The sequence below is a fragment of the Camelus ferus genome, chromosome 27 (genome assembly GCF_009834535.1).
Source record: "Camelus ferus isolate YT-003-E chromosome 27, BCGSAC_Cfer_1.0, whole genome shotgun sequence".
Taxonomy (NCBI): Eukaryota; Metazoa; Chordata; class Mammalia; order Artiodactyla; family Camelidae; genus Camelus; species Camelus ferus.
The window spans coordinates 9,599,024-9,614,136 of record NC_045722.1 but is presented as its reverse complement, the minus strand read 5'-3'; the positions used below and the strand labels follow the sequence as shown (position 1 = coordinate 9,614,136).

At 38.0% G+C, this 15,113-nt stretch overlaps 1 protein-coding gene across 3 annotated transcripts in view; it reads left to right on the top strand.

Moving 5' to 3' along the window:
• Positions 1–15,113, top strand: part of SH3GL3 (SH3 domain containing GRB2 like 3, endophilin A3) — a 105,363-nt gene that overhangs the window by 42,402 nt on the left and 47,848 nt on the right. The gene's annotated exons all lie outside the window — the stretch shown is intronic.

The following is a 15,113-nucleotide window of genomic DNA, read 5'->3' as shown; positions in this document are numbered from 1 at the left end:
AGACCATCCTAATAGAAAAAAAAAAAAAAAAGAAAGAAAGAAACATCCTGATAGAAAGCTCTTTTTTGAGCTGTTATTTGCTTGCAACTTTCATCTCGGTGTTACTTAATTGTGCTGTAGTGGAACGCAGTTGCAACAACCATGATGCAAGTTGAAAATGCAGATCCCAAAGTGCTGCTTTTTAGGGACAATCTCCCTCAAAGGACATCTTCCACAAATGTGATTCAGGCAGTCAGTCCACACTCTCCCTGTCCTTTGCTGCAGGGCTGGTGGAGGAGGACGCCGGTTTTTGCTGTCCTCGTCTCTGCAGGTTTCTTGGACCTGACTTAGGCGTTGCACATGTGCTGTGATCACACTAGTGTTGCTGCCTTAATTTCCCTCTGGAATTGAGTTTGATCCATTGAGTTTCTTTTCTTGCTTTGTCATTATAGCTGCTTTTTAAAAAGCAAGATAACTAAATTTTCTGAGCCAGTAATTTCAGTTTGGCTGAGAAGAGGCAAAATATATGGAGTGTCTGAAATCTGCTTTGAGATCACAGAAAGGTCTTTTCCTGATTAAAGTATCCAATAAAACCTCCTGCGTGCCATTGTTATAGGAGATTATTGGTTAGTATGTAATACATTACCTTATAGCGGAAGAAAAAAGGCTCCATGACTGTAGCCTGTGCCGGTAAAAGCAAGTACAACTGAAAAAAAAATTACTACTATGAATAAAGTAAATAAGCTACAAGAATATATTGTATGGCACAGGGAATAGAGTTAATATTTTATAATAACTGTAAGTAGAGTTTTTTTTATTTTTATAAGAGTATAATCTTATAAAAATTTTGAATCACTATGTTTTACATTTAAAACTAATATAATATTGTAAATCAACTGTACCCCAATTTAAAAAATAAATAAGTGAAAGAAAAAAAGGAAAGACTGTGTGCTGGGGCTTTTGCTGCTACTTGATGGATGCTGACAGAGACTGAAAGGAAAAGAAAAATTTGAAGAACTGAAATAGTTTCCTTTCTTTCCCTCCAAACTGTAGATATGGTCCACTTTTTGAGAACAGCTGATATACCCAAATCTAAATTTATATGACAAATAGATATAAGGGAGATTTTTACATCATTAGCACTTTTTTATTTTACTAAAGGGATTCTTTGAAGATGCCTCTAACAAGCTTCTAAATTAAAAATGTGTTTTGAATTATGAAAAACAGATTTACACATAATTTTTCAGGAATACACATCCCAGAAAGGAAGTACTGTTGTAAAGTGTTGAGCAAGGTCGTGAAGGTTTTCATGGGAAGGCAAAGAATGTAACATTCATTTCTACCTTTTCTTTTCCCTTATCAGCATCTCAAAATAGACCAACTGTACATTGTATTGTTACTGTTTATTTGCTACAATATCAATGACGTCTCACTTGATTTTAGTCCTTTAGCCTTGAGCTCAAATGACATCATGGAAATAAGTGAGTACTTTAAGATGTTCTGGGAAGAGTTTGGAAGGGCAGGGTTGCATGGGAGGGTTTGCTGAGGAAGTGCAGGGTGGGCGCCCAGGAGGGTAGCGGAGGCCCTTTGGAGAAGAGACCAAGGTCATGAGTTGCATGGTCCAGGAGCCTGCCTGAGATTGGCTTTTTTCATGTGAGGGCACCTTGTTGAAGAGGGTGGAGGAGCCAAGCCCTCTAAGCAGCATTGAAGCCTTTCCACCTTAGCTTCCGCATTGTGAATTAGTCCATGTTAGCAGGATTTTTTTGCTCCCTGTGGCCAAGCTTTGGGAGCTTTTATGAAATCCTGGGAATGTTCTGGCCCTCAGCTCTCGATACAGACCCAACCTTAATTTATGCATCTGGTGGGTTTATTTTGCTTTGTTTTGGTTTCGTTTTGCTCTTATCCTTTTCATCTCTTTGTGACCTCAGATCTCCAAAACGAGCTGAGTGTGAAATCAGTCAGGATTCTCCTCCCTGAGACCCATGTGTGGGCAAAAGCAACAACCGCCCCAGTGACCACCAAAACCTTTCAGAACAGTTAAAGGGGAAGGTCATATTTGGTCTTCAGCGATGTTAAATTTAACCAAACAGCAAAGGCCAGGGGATGTGAGAAAGACTATGGAAAGTGATTACACTATATAAGATGATTTCTACTCCACCTGTTTTGAAGTTTCACTCAAGTTTGGCTCTTCTGAGTGTCAGGGCGTGAGTAAGGTCAGCCTGAGAGGAGGTGACAGTGGGTCACGTGCACAGCTAGGGAGTTCTGTGGGGCCTTTGTGGCCTGGAGGTTTTTATTTGCAAAATTGTGGGTGAATCAGCCTTTTCTCCTTAAAGCTTCAGCACTTACAAGCTGCTGACCCACTGGCTTAGAAAAAATCTAGATGCTGTTTTCTTTGTTGTTTTGTCAGGAAAGATGTTATGTCCCCATTTCCAAAGAGAAGTCATATGGATTCATGCCTTTCACCTGTAACTTTCTGTTCAGCTGTTTTGTTCTTATAGGAGGATTTTTTTTAAACTTTCTGAGACTGTTTCCCATATAACTCTTGGAAAGTGACCCAGACAGAATAATAATGTTACTAATTTTGTGCTTTATTCCCTTATCTTGAAGTTATGAAAAGAGCAGATTTGCTTTCCTTCAATTAATCATCATGCTTTTCTGTTATTGCCATCCAGCAACTGTATAATGATTTTTTTTTTTTAAATCTTAACTTCACTGAAGGTCTCTAGGCCAAGAGGTCACATGTTTGGAGATATTATGGTTTATTTCCTTGCTATCATTCAGAACCAAATTTTACTGTACTTTTATTAGAGAAGTGTCACTAACAGAAATTCAAACAATATCCTTAACATTTCCACAGATGATTTCAGTGGCCTTCAGTACATTTTGTGGGGGCAGTTACTGGCCAGGAGGCCTCCTGTTTGGTGTGCATTGTTCTAGTGCTGGGGGTACCATAACGAGTAAGACAGACAAGATCCTGCTCCAAGGACCTCACAGGCCCCTGCAGGAGGCTGGCTGGGAGCGCAGCATGGTAGGTGTTGTGTTAGCACATGAGGGGATCCACAGGAGAGGCGCCCAACTAGGTCTCGGGAGTCAGGCCAAACGTCTCAGTGAGACACTTGAACTAAGCCTTGAAGGTCTTGTTAGGGGTTAGCTAGGTGGGAAAAGCCTTCCAAGGCAATGGGAATAGCACGTACAAAGGCAGAAAAGAACAGGATGCTTCTGAGGGACTAAGAATTTAGGGGTGGAGGCATGGCTCTGAATGGGGTGGGAGAGCCACAAGGAGCAGCCAGGTCACGGAGGGTATGGCGCACTGTGTTAAGGAGTATGAGTTTTTATTTCAAAGGCTGCAGGGGGCCATTGAATCAGTGTGGGGAATGACATTATTCAGTTGGTGCTCTGGCTAGCTCCCTGGCAGCAGTGTGGCGGAGGGAGTTGAGGAACCCAGGTAGGAGGCTGACAGAGTAGTTCAGGGCTGAGATGGTGGCCTGAACTGAGGATGTGCGAATGGGAATGGAGAGAAAGAAGTGGAATCAAGACATATTTGGGATGTAGGATGATAGGACTTGGAGGCTGATTAATTAGGGGGTGGGGTGGGGTGGAGGAGTGTGTGTTGGATGAGAAAAAGAAATTAGAGTTAATTCAGGAGCGTCCAGAGAGGAAAGGGAAGAGACTTATGTCACACAGGCCAAGAAGAGAGGTACTTTGAAAAAGAGGTTGGTCAATAGAGTCAGAATGCCCATGTAAGCTAAGAGCTGACATTTATTTGGGGGATTTAGAAAGTAGGTCATTGGTGAGAGCAGTTTAAATGGAGCCTTCTGGGGGCACTAAACTTCTTTTTCAGGATCCTTTTGGGGAGGGTCCTGTTCATAACTTGGGCCCTACTTCTGGTCCCCGGGTTTGCTGACCTTTGATCTGCCCTGAGTTTGGGGGTGCAGTCATTTCTCCTCTCTCTAACTTAAGCCAAAGGCTCTGGTTCTTTGCTTCTGTCTGTAGATTTTTAAAAATTCGCCGACCTGTTGACCTGATTCTGCAACTCACAGAGGTTTCATGCAGACCAAGAAAAACTAATGAGGAAAAGAAAAACATTTGACGTTATAAAGTAGATACTAATTTTTTTCTAGGATAAAGAATTCTAAAAACAAGTAAGTCAGAAAAGAGTTACCAAAAATCCCTCTCTCAGACTTTTCTCAGCAACATTAAACAGTGAACTTGCAATGTCTCCAAAAGACTGAGAAGGGAATAAATTGACACCCAAATACTATATTTAGTTTGGTGCCTAGAGGGCACTCAATTTTGCCCGAAATGCAAAGGTCTCCTCTCTAGGGGTGGTTGCAGACATTTGTGTATAACTTATTGTCACTTTTGTAAAACACACTTTTGTGAAGTAGTGTGTGTGTGTGTGTGTGTGTGTGTGTAAATTTAGGGAAAAGGTGGGGAAGAATTGTCCTAGGCTGTTAACAGTGATCATAGCAGGAACAGGGGGAATCATTGCATTCAATTTTTATAATTAGGTCAAAATTTTAATAAGATTTGGTAATATTTTACATTTTGTATTTTTCATTTTTTTTCAGTTTTTAAAAATGCAGTTTATATGAAAGAACAGAAGCTATCACAGGTCAAGGCTTGGTTATACAATTCTTTATTTAAAACAAGGAGTTCCTGCTAATACATTAAAAAACCCGAATATATCATTTGTCTTAGAACTCTCTTTAGACTGCTACTGCTTGGTGAGCATTAGGAGTAAAACATACTCAGTGTCAACCTCCTACCTCCTCTTGAAGGTGATGAAATTTTCCTAGAATGGGCAGTAAGATGGCTTAAGGAGAATGGAATACATTTTTCCAGCCCAACTATTTCTTGTGGTTCAAAGCTCATTTTATCATTCTCCCGTTTGACCTTTTATAATTCGCCTTTTATAACTTTTATACTTGACATTGTCCTTAGCAGATCTTTGTGTACCTAGGTCAATGAAAAGGGTACCCAACAGAGCAAATCCCACAAAGGAAGAAAGGAGAAGAGTTATTCCTCCCAAACACATTGAAACCCTCTCTGGCCCCCATGCACGAATGGGTTCTGGGAACAAAAGTTCCCAGAAAGAGAGTGAACTTCATGATGAATTACATTCCCCCAAAGACTCTGCCTTAACCATGCAGGGTCTCTACAAAGAGAATTTTACATTTTTCTGTGAAAGGATCAAATAGAAAATACCAGTCAGAATCAAATTTTTAAAAAGGTCAGACTCATAGAAGCCTACAGCTAATAATCATTGGCTTGAGTACACACTGGCAAACTTTTAAGAAAACATAAATTATGGGGGGAAAATGTCAGCCTCCTCTATCAGCCCTAATTGGAAATGGCCAAAGAAATATAAAAAGGGATGGAAACCGGCGTTAGTGCTGGAAATTAGAGAAGTCTTCCACCCACATGCCACCAGCTTGGAGGAAGTTCTGTCGGATATGGTACAAACTACAAGAGGCTACCTCGGCCAAATCACAGATAATCTTTTCCAGAAAAAGGTAGGGTGTACAAAAAGTAAATAGGAGAGATTCTGCTAGTCCCTACCCTCCGTAAGAGCCTCCAGTTTCCAGATGTGAGAGCTAAGAGGGGTCAGCCTTTGTGCAGACTGGGAATAGTTGCTCCAATTGTCACCCCATTTCCCATAGTGCACCCACAATTTAGAATCAGCTCCTGAGGGAAGCCCAAAGCCAAGCCAAGCCTGATGACAGCAGACCTTGCTGATACACAGTGGGTGGGGCATCCAGAAGGTGGGTGGTCCTGGGCATGCTCAGCCAAGAGAGGGTTGGGCCAAAACTCTGCTTCTTTCTACTTCTCATCTTTTGTTTTCTTACTGTAGAGTCTGGGACATTTCTTTGACTCTGTCTTCCCAATAAGCAATTCATATTTCAGCTTTGTCCTTTAAGTGCTCATACTTTTTTATTTAGTTTTTTTTTTCTTTCTGATTGCTCCTTTTTCATTGTAGCCATTTCTTGTTTTATGCATATGCTATCTTCTCAAATGTGTCTGTGGGCATTAATGAGAACTTTTAGAAGTTGTCCTCTATGCCTTGATTATCTCTATTTCCTTTGGATCATGTTAAAGTTTCCTCTTTGATATTTTCTCTTACTCTCCTTGTTTTCCTCCAGTTTCTATGATTCCTGGTTGTTAGTCGATAAGAAGGAAGGACTAAGTCCTGGTTGGTGGGTGGCTGGCTTAGGTTTTGTCTGTTTGCCTAAGAGTCTTCTTACTGGAAGGAGTGAGTGTAGCTGGGTGGTTTGTTACTTGGTGGGTTTTACAATAGAGTGAGTAGCCGCAGGGGACAAGCAGGAAGGTTGTTGGGATGTTTGAAAGGTTCTGTAGCATATCTAGGATTTTTACACCCATTTTGGGGCCCATCTGATTATAATAGTCCACTCTCTCGAGTGTAGGTGCAGAACAAAAATTCTAGCTGCGTGTTGGTCAGTTGATATTATTTATGGCTAATATTTAATGGGACTTAACAGTGTCTGATGCTATTCTTTCATGTTAACCCTAGTATATGAGCTATAACCCCTATACATAATCAGCAGTGGGGCAGGGGTGTGGACCAAGATGGTGTAACTGCAGAATCTCTGCCCTCCGGTGTACAGGTGGGCACAGGGATGGAGCTGGAGGGCGTCCACTGATCCTTGTTGCTTTCTGTACAGTTCTTTTATCAAGCCTCCTGATGACTCCCTGAGGGCTCACTCTATTCTTCTTATGTTCACTTTATTTAGACTCAGAAGTTCTCTGTATTAATTTTTATCTTGGAGCAGTTTTCTACCATGTATATATTGCTCTGCTATTTCCTCAGCTCTGATCCCATCTGCTTTCTGTCTTCTAGGAATTTCTCACCATTTCTGATCTGCTGCTGGCACCATTTTTGTTTTTCAGCACTGTTATGCATGTGTCATATGCCTCTTCTCAATATGTATATATTCAAGTTTATTTAAAGATATTTGGTACAGTGGAGAGGAAGATGTGGGTATTCAGTTCACCATCTTGATTCAATGTCTGCGACATTTTCTATATGTTATCTATCTACTTCCGCTTATTGACTTTAATTTCTTTATCCTGCTGCTATAATGATTAAACTTGAAGGGGCATTCAGGGTACAGGAGACATAGTTGCCACATAATAACCCTCGGGCTTTTTGTTCTTTTGAATATAGACTATTTGATTCTGTATAGTTTAGTCACAATTCTACTTGCAGATATGGCTAGTCAGACATGAACATTATTTCCACTATTCAGACAGGGGAGGATGAAGTGGGCCAGCTTTGTTTGTTAAGCTTCCTGTAGATAATTAAATCATGATAAATATGATACATGCAAATGTTGAAAAGATTGAATGCAGGATTCACGGGAGGGAAGACTAAACATTTTTACTGAAATAAAACATACAGACAGGGAGGTGACAGGTCATACATACACAGCTTGATGTATTTTAACAAAGCGAACACTTCCACATAACCAGCTCACAATACCAAACATGAACAGCTCCCTGGCAGACTTCCTGGTAACCCTAACTTAAAGGTAACCACTACGTTGACTTCTGTCATCATGGGTTAGTTTTTCCTGTTTTTAAATTTTATATAAATGGAATAATACAGTATGTTTTCTTTTATTTTGGAACTTTATGTAATTAGAATCACACAGCATGAACTTCTTTCATTCAGTTTTATGTCTGAAATCTACCCATGTTGTTGCATGTGGCAGGTGTAGTTCTTTGTTTTTAATTGCTGTACAGTACTGCATGAAAGAAATAATTGTGTTGTAGTTATTCATCCTACTATTAATATAGACCTTTGAGTTGTTGCCAGTTTGGGGTTATTATGCATAATGCTGCTTATACGTGAATTTTGGTGCACATAGGAGGAATTTCTGCTGGATATTTACCTAGGAATGGGTGTGAGTCATAGGGTATGGCTATTTATGTACTCAGTTATAGTAGATCCTGCCAAACTGTTTTGCAAAGTACTCATACCAATGTATACTCCCACCAACAGTTTGTAAGTGTTCTCGTTGCTCCGCTAATCCCCAGAAGCACTTCTGTATTTTTGTTTTAAAATAATTGTAGTCATTTCTGGTAGAGATGTAGTGGCATCTCACTGAGGTTTAATTTGTATTTCCACGATGATAATGAGGTGGAAATATTTCCATATGCTTATTGGCTATTTGGATAACCCCTTTTTGTGAAATTGTCTCCACGAGGCTTTTCCCTGTTCTAAAAAATATTGAGTATGTTGCCTTTCTCTTAGTGACTAGTAGGAATTCTTTTAAATATCTGAATGTGATTTTTTTGTCAGATAAATGTGTTGAAAATGTCTTCTACTCTGTGGCTTGGTTTTCCACTCGCTTATTCTTCTCTTATTTTGAAAGAATTATGACGTATCAATCTTTTCTTTATAGTTAGTATTTTGGGAACTGGTTGAGATATCTCTTATCCCAAGGTTATGTTAATGTTTAGAATTTTTAAAGGTTTAACTTTGACATTTATTTTAAGATCACTGAGGAATTGTTTTTGATCTATGGTATATGGTTAGGGGTCCTAAATTATTTTTAAGAATATAAGGGGATTCTGAAATCAAAGACTTTGAGAACTAGTGATTTAGAGCTGGAAAATCTCCTGTGAGAACACCTTTAGCTCCATCCCACAAACTTAGATTGTATCTATATATTGGTATTATTTAAAAATATTTTCTAGTACACATAGTGATTTCATCTTTGATTCAGGTTAAACTTGTTTAATTTCCAAATATTTGGAACATTTTTCAGGTATTAATTTCCATATTAATTTCACTGTGGTCAAACATACTCTGAATGGTTTTAGACTTTGACCTTGTTGGAGATGTGTTTTATGATTCAGCATATGGTCTGTTTTGGTAAATGTTAGATGTTTACTTGAAAACAATTTTTATTCTGTCGTGTTTGCAGCAATGTTTTACATCTGTCCATTAGATTGTTCAAGTCAACTCATTCTACTGATTTTTTGTTTGTTTGTTGTATCAGTTACTGAGAGAGTTGTGTTAAAATATAAAAATATTTGGAATTGTTTATCCCCAGTTTTGATTTTAAAAGATTTTGCTTTATACATTTTGAGACTATGTTATTATGTCCATATAGATTTAGGATTGTTAGAGCTTTCTTTTTAATTGACTTTTTATAGTTTTTAATGTCCTTCTTTATTCTGGTAATAATGTTTTTGTCTAAAAGGTATATTTCATATAATATTACTATAGCTTCTCAAGGTTTTTTTTTGTTGTTGTAGATGTGTTTGTCTGATATATCTTTTAACATCTGTTTATTTTCCTTCCATATCATAGTTAACATACGTGTCTTACAGGCAGAATGTAGTGTGTAGTCTCATATTTTGTAGTCTTGGCTGATGCTTCTTTTAATTAGAATAGTTAGTCCGTTTATATTTAAAGTAATATTTTTTCATTTAAATCTGCTATGTTATTGTTTGCTATTCATCTCATTTATTCTTGTTTCTATCTCCTTTCTTCTTTTGAATTAATCATTTTTATTATTCAATTTTGCTTCTCTAGCAGCTTGCCAGTTATATATTTATCATGATTGCAAAAGCAATCCTAGAGATTACAACATGCATTTTTAATGTGGTGGTGTCTTCCTTAAATCAGTGCTTTTCATTTCCAAGCAACAGAAAACCTCATTACAATTTCACCCTGCCTCTTTAGTGGTGGCTTTTGTGCTGTTTTCATGTTTTAAAATTCTGCGTATATTTAAAACCTCATAAGATACTATTATTGCTTTAAACTGTTAATATGCATTTAGATTTAACTTTCTAGTTCTCTTCATTTCTATCTACACTTGGTTGTTTTTCTCTGAAATATTTTCCTTTTATTTGAAGAACTTCCTTTAGTGTGTCTTTTGGTGTTTTTGGTGAGGAATTATCTCAATTTTTTTGTCTGATTATTTTTAAAATTTTGCCTTCATTTTTGAAGGATGTAGTCACTGAGAATAGAATTTTAGGTTGGCAGGTATTTTGTCAGCACTTTCAAGATGTGATTTCATTGTCTTGTGGCTTCCATGACTTCTGTGGCAAAGTCAGCTGACAATCTTTTGTGTTGCTTTTTTGAGTGTAAGGTATATTTTTCTTTGATTGTTTTTTAGTTTCCCTGTCTTTGGTTTTTAGCAAAAGACTTGTACCTACATGTAGTTTTCATCATATTTATCCTTCTTGAGATTCATAGAAAAGCTTTAATCTGTAGCTTGAGGTCTTTTGACTCCATCAAATAATTCTTGACCACCTTTTCTTTAAATACTGCTTCTTCTCCATTTCTCTGTTCTCTCATTCTGGAGCTGTGAAATACATGTATGTTAGATGTTTCCCCTGTGTCTGATATGTTTTAATGCTCTTTTTTTTTTTTTTTTTGTATTTTCCATCCTCTTTCCCTTTATGTTTCAACTTGGAATGACATATTCTCCAATTCCAATTCATATATTCTCTTCTTTGCAGTGTTTAAGCCCTCTTTTTGAATTTTTAATTTCAGTTATTTAATTTTTTACCTATAATTTTCATTTGTTCTTTTTTTGTTTTCCAGTTCTTTGGTGGAAATCTACTTTGTCATCTATGTTCTTGAATATATTAGTCATAGCTAACTTTTTAAAAAGTCAGGTAATGTTGTTTATAACATTACATGTTTTATGTGTACCACTATTATATTTCTAGTTCTATACAGCCTACAATGTGCTCAACACTAAAAATTTAGTTTCTATTCATCACCATATAGTTGATCTCCTTTACCCATTTTGCCCTCCATTCCTGCCCTTTCCCCTCTGGTAACCACTACTCTATTCTGTGTATCCACGTATTTGTTTTTGTTTGATTTGTTCAATTATTTTGTTTTGTTTTTGTTTTAATATTCCACAAACGAGTGAAATCATACAGTATTTGTCTTTCTCCATCTGACTTATTTCACTTAGCATAGTACACTCAAGGTCCATCCATGTTGTCACAAATGCAAGATTTCCTCTTTTTTATGGCTGACTAGTACTCCGTTTATTCCTAGTTATTTTATTATTTTCCTTGTGATTGCAAATGTTGTTGTTTTCTTAATTTCTCCTGATAGCTCATTGTTAACACACAAAAATACAACAGATCTTTGTATGTTGATTTTGTACCCTACAATCTAAATGAATACAATATTGTTTATTATTCCTAATAGTTTTTAAGTGTAGTCTTTAGGGCTTTCTGTATATATAATCATGTCATCTGCAAAAAGTAACAGTTTTCCTTCTTCCTTTCTAATATGGATTGCTTTTGCTTCTCTTTCTTACCCAATTACCCTGGCTAGGCCTTCTAATATCATGTTGAATAAGCGTGGTGAGAGTGGGCATCCTTGTCTTGTTCCTAATTGTAGTGGGATAGCTTTCAGTTTCTCACTACTGAGCATATTGTTAGCTGTGGATCTGTTAATCATAGTTATTTTAAAGATATGTTTCAATGTCAGTATTGAAATTGCCTGTTGGATTATTTATTTTTTTCTTAATTTTCAGTTGTTTGGTTCAGTCTCCTGGCACGCTAGGTGATTTTTTATTTTAATGGCAGATGTGTGTGTGAAGTACATGAAGACTTGTAGCAGTTCTAGGTGATGTTATCTTCATCCAGAGAGAAAGTTTTATTCTGGCACATAATGAGGGTCAAGGCCCATAACCTTGATACAAACAGGGAACAAAATGATTTCAAGTTTGCATTTCAGGCTCTGTGAGGGTGTGTCTCTTTCTACCTTGCAGTTGGTCCTAGGCCTTAGGCCTTCAGGATCTGAACCAAAAGCCCAGGGTGTTTTCTGAGGTACCTCGTTATTGCGCATCCTGAGCCCCAGTTTTGTCTCATGATCACGGTGATAATGCAGGAATCTCTGCTTAGATCTTTAGCCTCCTAGCAGCCTCTTTGTGCTGGTAACTTAGCATCTTGCCTGGTGTATATGCAGCTTCGAACTGTCGAAAGCCTTGAGAGGAAGTTGCACATAGCCTGGCCGGTTTACTTCTTTATATTTCCATTTTTTCCCTGGAATTTTGGCCTCTTAGATCCTGGTTTCCTACGTTACAGTGCACTTCAATTTTCCTCTTCCCAGCCCAGTGAGGCTGCTGCAAGTTCTTGGCCGATGGTTTCTGTTCAGCTTTTGCATCCTGTGTTGCAAGGCTGGAATTTCCCCAAAGGGAAAAAACAGCTCTGAGTGTCCAGCTCTTCTTGGTGCATTTCCCTTCTTCATGATTTTGGCCCTTCAGGTCCCGATTTCTTTGGATGCTCACTGATGCCTTTAGAGATTTAAAAATTTTTTTAAAATTTTGAAATAAACTTAGGCTTACAGAAAAGTTGCAAAATTAGCACAAAGAGCTCATAAATGCCCTGTGAACAACTCAACAAATAACCTTCATTATTTATATTTATAATTGAATATTGCCATCATTTCCAAGCTGGCAAGAGCAGAGCATGACAACTAACTAGTTGAAAGAAAAAAACGAAGGAGCCAATGGAGAAGATGATATTTTTGGTTCAGTGTACACTATTCCTCTGAGATTTTTCCTCGTATTAGGCATCTCCCATGACAGATAAGGGTGAGAAGTGCTCTGTCATGTACTTTTCATACATTAATGTAACAATATCTACAGTTATGCCTGTTCGCCCCTGCTCCTGAATGCAGGACGCACCTCAGTGTGTTCAGAGCATCCATGAACATCCTTCCCCCTCCCTGTGCTGCTATTGGTTCAGAATTCAATTTTATTGTTTTGTAAACTCACATATTTGCTTTTGCTTGTTTGTTTTCAAATCAGTAGTTACATGTGCCACCAGCACCAGAGCCTACCAATTCCTGTTCTCACCGTTGTTTCTTTGGTCCTTTCCATCTTGGTTCAATTTTTACTTCCTTGGTGAAGTAATTTAGCATTATTTTTATTAGAGACTGTGATGGTCTGTATATATTTCTATTTTGTTCTGTCTTTCAAACAACAGTTTACGGAGACATAAAATTCCAAATTTTCACTTATTTCTTCTCAGCACTTTGAAGCTTTTCCTTCACTGTATCCTGGTATCCACTGTTGCCACGGAGAAATCTGTCAGTCATATTGGTGCTTTGGCTATTTGTTTGTTTTTCCCCCGTGATAGTTTTAGAAATTTTTATTCTTGAGATCTTGACATGTCTAGATGTGAATTAGTATTTATCTAGCTTAGCACTTGAGTGCACTTCCAAACCATAGACTCATATCTTCCTTTAATTGTAAGGGAAAAAAAATAGCTATTAACTCTTAAAATATTGATTCTCTTATATTCTGTCCTCTTTTCTGGCGTGCACATCGGATATTTCCTGGAGCCTTTCACTTATGCTCCATATTGATTGATTGATATTTCATAAGAAAAAAATAAAACCCTTTTTTTCAAAAGAATTTTTTGTTCTTTGAGAAAGTTTCTTAATGTTTTCCAGTTTACCAATTCTCTTCCTGACTAGGCCCGGTCTAGAGTTTATGCATCTCTTGAATTTTTCATTTTCAGGACTACGTGTTTTTTATTTCCAAGATTTCTAATTTTGTAGAGCTGTTTAAGAATTTCCCCCCTTCTTGTGTAACCACTTGCTCTTTATTAATCGAAGTTATTCCTTTGTTTATCGTATTGATAATGTCTAAACACACATATCAAGTCTTTGTCAGATAATTTCATAAAATTATTTTCACCAGGAGTGAATTCATGTTGTGATCTGTGATATTATTGGCTATCTTACTTGGTGTTATACCGATTTGTGTGCCTTAGAATTTAGGTTTATAGACTTAATTTGAATCAGGGAAGATGTCTTTTTGTCACTTTTAACCCCTCTGTGCACGCTTCTGTCTAGCAGTTGTGATTTCTTCCACCTGGCTTCCCAAGGCCCCGATTCTGAGTGTTGGTTTCTGTTCTCTGGTGATATTGGTGTAAATCTCAATCTAGCCACAGAGCTGGGGGTAACCTGCTTAGTCCTTTGGTTTTCGGCCTCCCTGAGCCTGCAGATCCCCAAACACATTAACCGCAGACAGTGACTCGCATCTGGACATTTTTCCTGGCCTCTCTTTCTTTCGCGTCCCCCGGCTTTAAGCAGAGCTTGATTCTAGGCTTTCGTCTCACAGAACAGTTTAGATCCCTTTTTACCCAGTGGGAGCCAGACTGCTGGCTGCCAGAGCTTGTAGCAGACAAGTAGCCTGGCAAAACTGATGCTTCAACCCTGCTCACCGTATTGTATTTCTGTCCTTTTTCTGGTCCACCCAAAAGTGTCTTTTCTCTTTTTAAGCACTGCTTATGTTTCTGGTTTTCTTTTTTGATACTTCTTCTGTGATTGCGATGTAGTCAGTCTTAGGGAATGTATTAGAGTTGAATTTATCTAGTCATTTTGACCAGAATTAGAAGCTTCAGTATTTAGTATAGCTTCCAGCACTTAAAAGAAATAGGACTGCAGTTTCTGCAACTATGGAATGAGTTCAGGAGCCCTATGGTGATCAGCCCTATCTTTTTCATCTTTATGTCCCCCCGTCACATAGTAGATGCTCAACAATATTTGTCGAATGATGGTCAAGTATCAAATATCGTCACGTGATCTAGAGAGCTAACACCATATGCGTATTTACTCTTACTTTGGCAAAACAGCTGAACATCACTGGGGAGTTCAGGAAAAGCAGAAGAATGATCATGACTCTTAACTTTGACACCTGTTGAGAAAAAAATCCCACATTGTTGTCTCCTTCCAAATAAGGAACAAATATTAATCACATTAGTTTCTGTTCTTTGAAGTGGGAACACTCATTCTACTGTACATACTGCTTTCTGAAAACAGAACACTGCCTCTGCCTACGTTTCAGCTTTTGTTTTCCTTCCTTCTCCCTTGAGCACTGTTCATTATGGTTAAACCAAATTTCTCACTGTTTCTTGAGTACATTTGTCCTACACTCTACCACTGAGCTATATGGTTCTCAACTGTCTGGAGACTATTGGTTTTCACAACGGGTGTGTGTGTGCTGCTGGCTCCTAGTAGATAGAGGCCAGGGGTGCTATTAAACATCCTACAATGCAGAGGACAGCCGCCTCCATAAGAAATTATCTGGGCTAAATACTAGGGTGCCAAGGTGGAGAAA